Genomic DNA, 10,000 nt, shown 5'->3' on the forward strand with positions numbered 1-10,000 from the left:
GCAAGGGAGCGACACCACCACTCGGTTCCAGGCGCCTGAAAGGCAAACGACCCGGACCGCTCCAGGAGCACCGCACAGAGCCGAGCAGAGCCGGACTCTGCCGGACGAGCCCCACACCACCGCGGGAGGGGGCCCGCCCACGCCGTGACACGCCGGCACGGCAGAGGGCGAAGGGTGTCCGCCACGTCCGAGGACCCCCGCCCGGACCCCCACACCAGCGCACCTCCAGGCGGCACGAGGCAGAGGGAGCGGAGATCGAGCCGGGTTCCGCACCCCTGGCCTCTCCCACCGCACCGAGGCAGGGGAAAGAGGAACCAGGAGCCCGCAAGACAGAACGAGAAGCTCGGCAGCATTCGCCATGAACGGCCGTCCCTCGTCTGTAAGCGGCTTAGGCCCGGCCCGGGAGAGCGCCACATCACCACATCGGTCAGTCGCGGTCTGGAATTGTGACATCACGCGAGGCACAGGGGGTCACGCCCGGCGAGGACAGCCGCCAGAGAGGGGGTCCGTCGCAGCCTCACCGGCCCCTTGCCTCCTCAGCGGCGGTGGCCAACCCCAGCGGAGGAACGCCTGACACGCACACGCGGCATGAAGCCGCTACTACCGACTCAGTCTCAGGAAGGGGTCTCGTCAGCCACCGCTACACAACGGGCCGCCTGCGGCAGAGAGCGGACACGGGTATAGGACCCAGCGCCCGGCCTCACCCCCGCCGCTCTCGGGGCAAATCGTAAGCCGGAGATGGCAGCACCGTCGCAGGGCTCAACCGGGATCGCACACCGAAGCTGCCGCACGAACCCAGGCAGGCAGCTCGGCCGCCGGATGGGCAGGGGAGACGCAGTCCGACGCCAGGCCGCCGGCAGCCCATCGCGCTCTCCCCCCCTGCCCCCCAGACGCGAACCCAGGGGCCCAGCTCTCCTGGCGACGGTCGCCAGGAGACAGCGTGTCAGCACCTACCTGCAGATCCAAAATGACAACTGCAGGCGTACAAATGCCCTTCCAGGGGACAACGGGGACAACCTATGCGACACAGCCACCCCCTCAGATGGGGGCCCGGGTCACAGGTCCCCAAAAACATACCCATCGACGACAGGGCGTGCTCCTGTGGCCACCTGGTCGACCCAAGGACTTAGAAAAGCAAACACACGCTCACAGTCCCACCAGCGGCCACGACCGGGTCCCCTCGTGCGGGCGACGAGTGTCGGGCCGGGAGCCCCGGGCCTCGCAGCCCCGTCAACGGCCCCGATCCGGTCCCCTCATGCGGGCGACGAGTGTCGGGCCCGGAGCCAGCCCCGTCGACGGCCCCGACCTGGTAGCCTAGTGCGGGCGACGAGTGTCGGGCCCGGGGTCCGGGGCCTCGCAGCCCCGACGACGGCCCCGACCTGGTGGCCTAGTGCGGGCGACGAGCGTCGGGCCCGGGGCCTCGCAGCCCCGACAATAGCCCCGACCTGGTGGCCTAGTGCGGGCGACGAGCGTCGGGCCCGGGGCCCGGGGCCTCGCAGCCCCGATGATGGCCACGACCGGGTCCCCTCGTGCGGGCGACGAGCGTCGGGCCCGGGGCCCGGGGCCTCGCAGCCCCGACGACGGCCCCGACCTGGTGACCTAGTGCGGGCGACGAGCGTCGGGCCCGGGGCCTGGGGCCCGGGGCCCGGGGCCTCGCAGCCCCGACAATAACCCCGACCTGGTGGCCTAGTGCGGGTGACGAGCGTCGGGTCGGGCTCGGGGCCCGGGGCCCGGGGCCCGGGGCCTCGCAGCCCCAATGACAGCCCCGACCCGGTTGGTGGCCTAGTGCGGGCGACGAGTGTCGGGCCCGGGGCCCGGGGCCTCGCAGCCCCGACAACGGCCCCGACCTGGTGGCCTAGTGTGGAGGCAGTGATAAAGGGAGTGCTGGTCGACCCCATGCACTCTAACGGTACTCCAGCAAGGTGACATTCAGGAGCGCGCAGACACCTAACCACCCCTGCAGCTGCCTGCCTGCTCACTTGCAAGCCTCCAGGCCCAATCTCCGAGCAGCACACGAGCCAGCCAGGTCCCAGCAGGGCTGGGACTCTCCCGCCTGCAGCTTGGGGACTTTGTCACAACCCTGTCCCGGGCTCTCCACCCACTCGCTTCCCCTTGCCGGCTCCGGAGCACTCTACAGCTACAGCAAGGCTGCCTGCCACCAGGTGGAGTCAGACAGCCAGCACCAAGGAACAAAGGGACAGCACGCCGGATGCATACGGCCGGACAATGAATCCGAGAGAGGCAGGGAAATGTGTGTCATCTCCTCCCTCCCTCCCTCCCTCCCTCCCTCCTCCCTCCCTCCCTCCCCTTGCAGGGGGTACCGGCTGGTCCCGGCCGCCAGGTCGCTTGCCTTGCCTTGCCTTGCCTCTCATTTATAACCAAACTGTGTTGTGACTGTTACTGGTGAAATGTGAACATTTTGTTTTGATTGGGGAGAATCGTGTTGGAGTAGTGAATGACCACGCATCTGCTGTGACAGCATAAATCTGACCTATCAGCACATTCTTGGGGGAAGGGGGGATACACTTGGTCACACACAGGTAAAGGGAAAAGGCAGCCAGAAAATAAAAAGGAACCACCAACATCGAGAGAGAAAAGGGAGGGAGGGAGGGAGGGAGGGAGGGAGGGAGGGAGAGAGAGAGAGAGAGAGAGAGAGAGAGAGAGAGAGAGAATGAGAATGAGAACTGAAAGGAAGGCAAAAGTAAGAATCAAAAAAAAAAAAACAGGAACACAAAAACTAGGGAAGGAGAAAGACAACATAAAGGGAAGCAATGGAAGCAGTAGGGGAAACACACACACACACACACACACACACACACACACACACACACAAAACAAACGGCCAGACAGACACGAGTGAAAGAGATGAGGGAAGAAAATAAATCCAGAATGAGACCGCGAGAGAAAAGGCTCTAGGAAAAGGGAGAGAATGTAAAGATGAACAATGTCGAATAAAGGTGGGAGTCAGAAGTGAAATTCTTTGAGACGCAGGGGAGTGGGAGAAGGAGAGGGGACAGGTCAAAGGAGAAAGCGAAAGAAAGAGAGGAAAGCGGCGGTATTCAGCAATCAAAACAGAGAGAGGGGGAGTCTAAAAGGAAAGGAGAGATCCAAGAAGAAAGAAATAAGGAAACATCCCTAGGGAGGCAACAGATTCCCCCGCCTGGACGGAGCAGGAGAGCACCTAGAGAGACGCACACACAGTGCAGTCCCGGCCCGGTCGGTGGAAGGACGGTTTGTGCATTTGTGCAGCGCCGCGCGACCGACCGCCCGCCCGCCCCGCCCCCCCGCCGCCGCCGCCGCCGCCGCCGCCGCCGCACGGGCCAGCAAGCCAGAAGCCCGACTGTGTTTACTGCGCCTGCGCTAAACCGACTGTTTCCCTCCCTCCCCCTCCCTCCTTTCCTCGACCCCCCAAACTCCACGCCAACCGCCACCCCGAGGCCCCGCGAGACTTGAGACTAGTTTACATGCGGGCGCCATCTTGACCTCTGCCGTCAGCGCCATCTTGGCTTTCGCCTCATGTCCGATCCGATACTGTGGCCACTAGATGGCGCGCAGACCCCGCGATTCGATTCTTGAAACACGCTGCGGTTCCCGGTGTGGAGTTAGTTGGGGCTGTGATGGGGCGGGGAAGATGAAGGATGGGGGAGCAGGAAGAGCAAAGGCAAGAGATAACAACGACAACGCTGAGTCTCGAGCCCAGGGGTCAGTTCCAGATTCATCCCTTGGGCCATGTGTTTCCAGGCCCAGCTCTCCCGGGGAACCTCATCCGGTAATGAGACAGAGACAGAGAGAGATAGAGAGAGACGAGAGAGAGAGAGAGAGAGAGAGAGAGAGAGAGAGACTGAGACTGCCTCACAAAAATCAGAAACCCAGTTCAGTCCATCTCAATGCTCCCAACCACGTTGGGACAGCAAAGACTTCCCTATACACACAGCTAAAACCCAGTCAGCGCCTCACCCCAAGTCCGTTCCCACAATATGTGCCAAGAGACCTTTCCTCCATCCTTGTCTCTCCCTGGATGGCCCTCCCTAGGCGGCATTGTCACAAAGTGTGGAAGGACTCTCTCCCTCCTGTGTCGCAGCAGCTGAGGCCAAGCTAGGCCGAAGCCAGGAGCCAGGAACAAGATGAAATCGGTGTTCCCATACGGCAAGGCCAGTGTGTCTGCTGACGGGCTGTTGAGCGTGTGTGCGGTGGTGCCACAATGCCAGTATCCCCCCCCCAACTGTTTTACTTTCGCTTTCTGTTGTCGTCCCCCGCCCCCCCCCCCCCTTGAAGTTGACTTATTTTCATCGGGAAGGCAGATTTGCAGAGAGAAGGAGAGACAGACAGACAGAAAGATTTCCATCCGCCCGCCGGTGCACTCCCCAAATGGCCACAACCACGGCCGGAGCTGACTGGATCCGACCCAAATCCAGGAGCCGGGAGCTTCTTCCAGGCTCCCCACGCAGGTTCAGGGTCCCGTAACACTTGGGCCACCCTTCACCGTTTTCCCAGGCCACAAACAGGGAGCCGGATCAGAAGTGGAGCCACAGGGACTTGAAAGTGGAGGAATACTGCCGCGCCCTTGCGTCTGTCTGTCCTTCCTGTGAGCTCTTGCAAGACCCAAGAAGTTCCTCCTCGGGGACAGAAAAGATGTGCCATGGAAACAGGTTAGAGACGTGAAAGAAGAGAGAGGAAAAGAGGGGGAGGGAGAGACAGATTGATTGAAATTGAGTTAGTGAGAATGTGACAACAATGAATAATAATTCAGTCTTCTCTGTTCGCCATTTGCAGGTAAGGTCCAGATGAGGAAAAGGAGAAAGGGAGCAGCCAGGCCGGGATTCCAGGGTCCAGAACACGGAGGGAGAGAGAAGTAGGTGTCAGGCAAGGCCACCTGCGAGGCCGAGGCCTTCGTGTCGGCGGCGGCGGCGTATTATCTTTTAACTCCCAATCAACCACAGAGAACTCCTTAGGCATCCGGGAGCGCAGGAAGGGCACAGGCCGGCCCGTATGTCCTCCTGCTCTGCCGTCCTCAAGTCCCCTTGACTTGTCGGCAGAGCAGAGCCGACCGCACACAACACCCACCACTCGGGCACAGGCGCCCGGATCTCTCCCTCAGAGCGCCCTTTCCCTTTAGTTCCACAGGATGAGAAATGGTGAACCAACCGACCCCGCGACTCTTCCCCTCCACACCCTAGGATAGCGACTAAATCCTGGCCCTGCATCCACCGGGATCTCATATGGGGGCCTGTTCCTAACCCGGCTGCTGCTCCACCTCCCAAGCTCTTTGCTGGGGACCTGGGAGAGCAGTAGAGGACGGTCCAAGGCCTGGGACCCAGAAGAAGTTCCTGGCTTCAGATGAGCTCAGCTCTAGGGAGTGAAGCAACAGGCACAAGACCTTTCTCTCTGTATCTCGTTCTGGTAGGAAACAGCTGGGTCATCCTATCTGTGGCCCTCAGAAATGAAACTGTTGAGTTTATCTGGGCAATAAGATGCTGCGCCCTCTGCATGGTCCATAACCGCAATGAAGGAATCGTGACCGGAGATGATCTGTACCAGTGTGACAATGTGGAGGAATTCAATGCGGGGAGGAGAGGGTTTGGGAGAGTCCCAGAGCCTATGAAACTTTGTCAGGGAGAAAAAAAGATGCGAGCGCAGAGGAGAGCTGCCTTCCAAAACACACATACAAATAGCCAGGCCGGGTCGGGGCGCAAGCCAGGCTGGGTTGAACTGTTCACTGGCTAGCATCCCCCAGTTCACAGAAGGGCTGGTGGTGGACCAGGCCAGGCTAGGCTGCTGTACCCCAGCCCGATGGCGATAGCTGGGACTGTGAGGTTGGCCATCTCAGATTGTGCCACAGCACCCACTGGCTCACGCAGGAACGGGGGGGGGGGGGGACGGAGGGACGGAGGAGACTGGGGGAGAGGGAGCGTGAGAGCCAGAATCGAGCTAGGGCGATGCACCCAGTCACGCAAAAGAAGAGATGGGTGCGTTGCAGGCGGGCCAGCCGGGTTAGGCCGCAACACCCAGCTGTCAGCAAAGTTCCGGGACTGACTGGGTGAAAATCACATCAGGCAGGCCAGACCGCAGTAGCCCCCAGACGGTCCCAAGACTGTCCTGCCTGCTAGGGAAACCACCGCAGGCAGGCAGGCGGGCAGGCAGGCAGGCAGGCAGGCAGGCACTCCCCCCTGTCAGCTAGGCTGTAGCTCCCGTCGGAGAGCACCACGTTAAGGCCTGCCTGGACTAAAACAGCAAGTTACCCATAGATCATCAGGCCGTCCGTATGTGCCAAACATACAAGGCCCGGGCCAGACATGTCGACAGCGTGCATCTCCCCGGACCAGACAAGAAGACGAGGGGAAGACAAGAGTTGTCTTTTGGGCCAGGCGTGCGGTTGCCTAGTGGCGAAATTTCTCGGCCTGTACGCGCCGGGATCCCCCAATGGTCGCCGGTTCATGTCCCAGATGCCCCACTTCCGCCCAGCTCCCTGCCTGCCTGTGGCCTAGAGAAGCGGTCGAGGACGGCAGAAACCCTTGGGACTCTCCACCCACCCGCCTGCATGGTGGAGACCGGGAAGAAGCTCCCGGCTCCTGGTTTTGGCTCTGCCCTTTTGTGGCTGTTTGTTGTGGCCACTTGAAGAGTGAACCAGCCAGCGGGCAGGAGATATTTCTTTCTGTCTCTCCTTCTCTCTCTCTCTCTCTCTCTCTCTCTCTCTCTCTCTCTCTCTCTCTCTCCATATATATATATATATATATATATCCGTGTTTCCAATAAAAACAAAATGGGTGAATGGATGGATGAATTTTTTCTTTTCTAAACAGGCGCCGACTGTGAGATGTAAGCAGCGCGAGACTCTGGCCAAGGCTCCGGACTGCTGTGTCCTGTTCGCTCGGTCCAATGCCGATCCAAGCAGAGAACTGGGCCTGGCACGGGGCATGGGGCCTAGTTCGTTAGCATATTCCTGCAACCGCGATCAGCTTGAGCCCTTGTCAACCCCACCCCCACCCCGCCCGCCCGCCCGCCCGCCGCACCTACACAAGGACAGGTAAGGTGTTCGCTTCAGGTGTTTGGAAGTAATAGGTTCAGCTAGATTGCTGTATCGAGAGGGAGGGATGCTTGATGTTGAGCGATTCTGCTTGTTTGAGTGACAGACATACACCCACAGGTTCATCACGCGCATTCACATGGTTCAGGTGGTGGATGGGAGAGTGAATCCATATGCCAATGGAAAGGCCACATCAGAAGGGAGTCGTTCCTGAGAACCACTCACGGTCTGCCCCGTGCCAGTCAGAAAGCAGTGGCCAGATCCCACTTTGTAGTTCCAGAGCGAAGGGGAGTGAGTGACAGACTCTGGCTGACCTTTGCCCCAAGTCAGAGAGGCAGATCCTTTCACTGACAAACGCCTGAGGGCAGGTATGCATGGCTCTGGGTGGAGTAGAGAGAAAGTGAACCAACCGTCTGCATTTCAATGAAGGCAATGAATGAGGCCTCTTGGAGAGCTTGAGTCCCACAGGCCAGTGGCTTCCAAAACAAAGGCTGCTGCTTTCTGGCCCCGGCCCTCTCTCTGTCTCTGGCTGGCTCCGGCCTTGGAAAGGAGATGTGGATGAGGGGAGGTGACTTGCAAGATGTACACAAGACCCACCCACCATCACTTAAACACAGCTTCCCTCCCTCCCTCCTTCCTTCCTTCCTTCCTTCCCTGGTGCTGGGGCCGGGGGGTGGGGGTGGGGACAGGGAGAGGGGAGTGGTAGGCGGAGGGGCGGGCAGGCAGGCACTTTTTCTTTGGGCTTGGTTTTTCTGCTCTTGGGTGTCACCGGTGCACCCCAGCGTATTCCATAACAAAGCCGCCTTCCGATATGTTTCGCTTCACTCACAGTGGTTCATTAGCCAGGACCCACTGACAGGAGAGGACTGCTTTTTACTGACAGTGTCCGAGTAAAATCAAGCACCCGCTTTAAGTGTTTTCTCTCACCTGTCTCGGCACAATCGCGCTCACCTTTGCGGCGTAGCGACCAACTGTTGCCACCCGGTTCCCCAATTACTGCACCCCTTAGGAACGTTTACTGGATTTGAGTAACCCTGTGTTGAAAGCCCCCCCCCCTTTTTTTTTTTCTCTCCACTGAAGGCAGCAAAATAAGATCTCCATCACCACCCCCCCAAACAGTGTGGACATTAAAGTGGGCATAAAACTAGTTACATTTTCCTTCAATGTGAAAGCCAGGTCTGTTCTTGCGTGTGTGTGTGTGTGTGTGTGTGTGTGTGTGTGTGTGTGTGTGTGTGTGTGTTTTTAAGATTTATTTTTACTATTATTATTATTTTTTTTAATCGGAAAGGCAGATATACAGAGAGGAGAGACAGAGAGGAAGATCTGATGATTCACTCCCCAAGTGAGCGCAACGGCCGATGCTATGCCGATCTGAAGCCAGGAGCCTCTTCCGGATCTCCCACGCGGGTGCAGGGTCCCAAAGCTTTGGGTCGTCCTCGACTGCTCTCCCGGGCCACAGGCAGGGAGCTGGAAGGGAAGCGGGGCTGCCGGGACTAGAACCGGCGCACATATGGGACCCCATACGGGCGTTCAAGGCGAGGACCTTAACCACTTGCGCCACCGCGCCGGGCCCAACGTGTGTTTTCATTTATTTATTCATTTATTTATTCATTTGCAAGTCAATCATGGGAAAGAGAGGTTGCGGGGGGGGGGGTGGCGGGGTGGAGAGGGAGAGAGAAAGAGAGAAATACTTGTGAGCAAGTTTGTTTGGAGTGGGGAAGGAAGGGAGGAGCGGGTGTGTCAGAAGGAGATGGGAGGAAAGAAGAGGGATGAGCAAAAGAGCCAGTTCTTTGATGAAATTCTTCCACCCACAAGTTCCTTCCCTTTTCTCCTTGTCGCTGTGCTGTGTCCTTCCAAGAAGCAGACATAGATAACAGAGGATGGGGAGAGCCGGAGAGCAAGCGAGCAAGCCAAAAATGTTGAAACCGCTCTTCCACCAGTGCCATGACAACATTGCTGTTTTTCTTTGTTTAAAAAAAAAAAAAGAAAGGAAAAAAAAAAAGGAGAAAGAGAGAGAGAGAGAGAGAGAGAGAGAGAGAGAAAATCTTCCACCACTTCAGCAGTCAGTTCAGGACTTTGTCCCCCAAATGAAAGCCTAGAGAACCCAGAATATTGGTGAACAGAACATTCCAGAAAGTATGGAATCCTGGTTCTCAGTGCCACACAACTCTGTTTAGGATACAAACAGGTTTGTCAACAGCTTTTGCCTCAAACCTGTGTGTGTGTGTGTGTGTGTGTGTGTGTGTGTGTGTGTGTGTGTGTAGACTAAGCATTTCTGACTACATTTGCACAGAACCTCAACATCAACATACTAAACCAATGGACCTCAGAGTCCCATCCGGGGGTGTTTACATGGCATTTTGACGAGAAATGGAGCCAAAGGTCAGAGAGAGAAGTGAGGAGAAAATAAATAAATAAATAAATAAATAAATAAATAAATAAATAAATAAATGGTGGAAATCACGAATGTAAGTTCAAATGATCTGTATTCCGAGAGTGAGTGAGTGAGTGAGTGAGTGAGTGAGTTGAATTTACCGACACTGTCTGTCTGGGGCACCTTTGTGTCAGGATAGACAACGATGGGGAGTGGTGGTGGTGGTGGTGGTGGAGGGTGGAGGGGAGAGATGTCATTTCCAGTGTTCTCTAACCTAAGGGAAACTTGTAGGAAAAGTAGCATGCTCCGCACCACGGTCACAAGAGCCTGATAGGCACACGTCCTCAACTCCACACACATGATTCCCATCACCTTCGATTCTGGCGCTCTTTCACCAAGTTCTGCGGGATGAGTAGAGAAGTCAGAACTTTGGTGAAGGAACAGAGGGAGCACTGCAGACGGTTCTGAATGCTGAATCTCTCTCGGTGCCACACGACTGTGTTTTCTGAAGGGACTCTGGACAGAAACCGGTTTTCGGCAGCTTTCACTTCCACCTATATCGCGGGGTTCAACAGGCAGTAGAGCGCTCTTGGCAGACTCTG

The sequence above is a fragment of the Ochotona curzoniae genome, unplaced genomic scaffold, assembly GCF_017591425.1.
Source record: "Ochotona curzoniae isolate NIBS_2020 unplaced genomic scaffold, NIBS_Ocur_1.0 contig_805, whole genome shotgun sequence".
Taxonomy (NCBI): Eukaryota; Metazoa; Chordata; class Mammalia; order Lagomorpha; family Ochotonidae; genus Ochotona; species Ochotona curzoniae.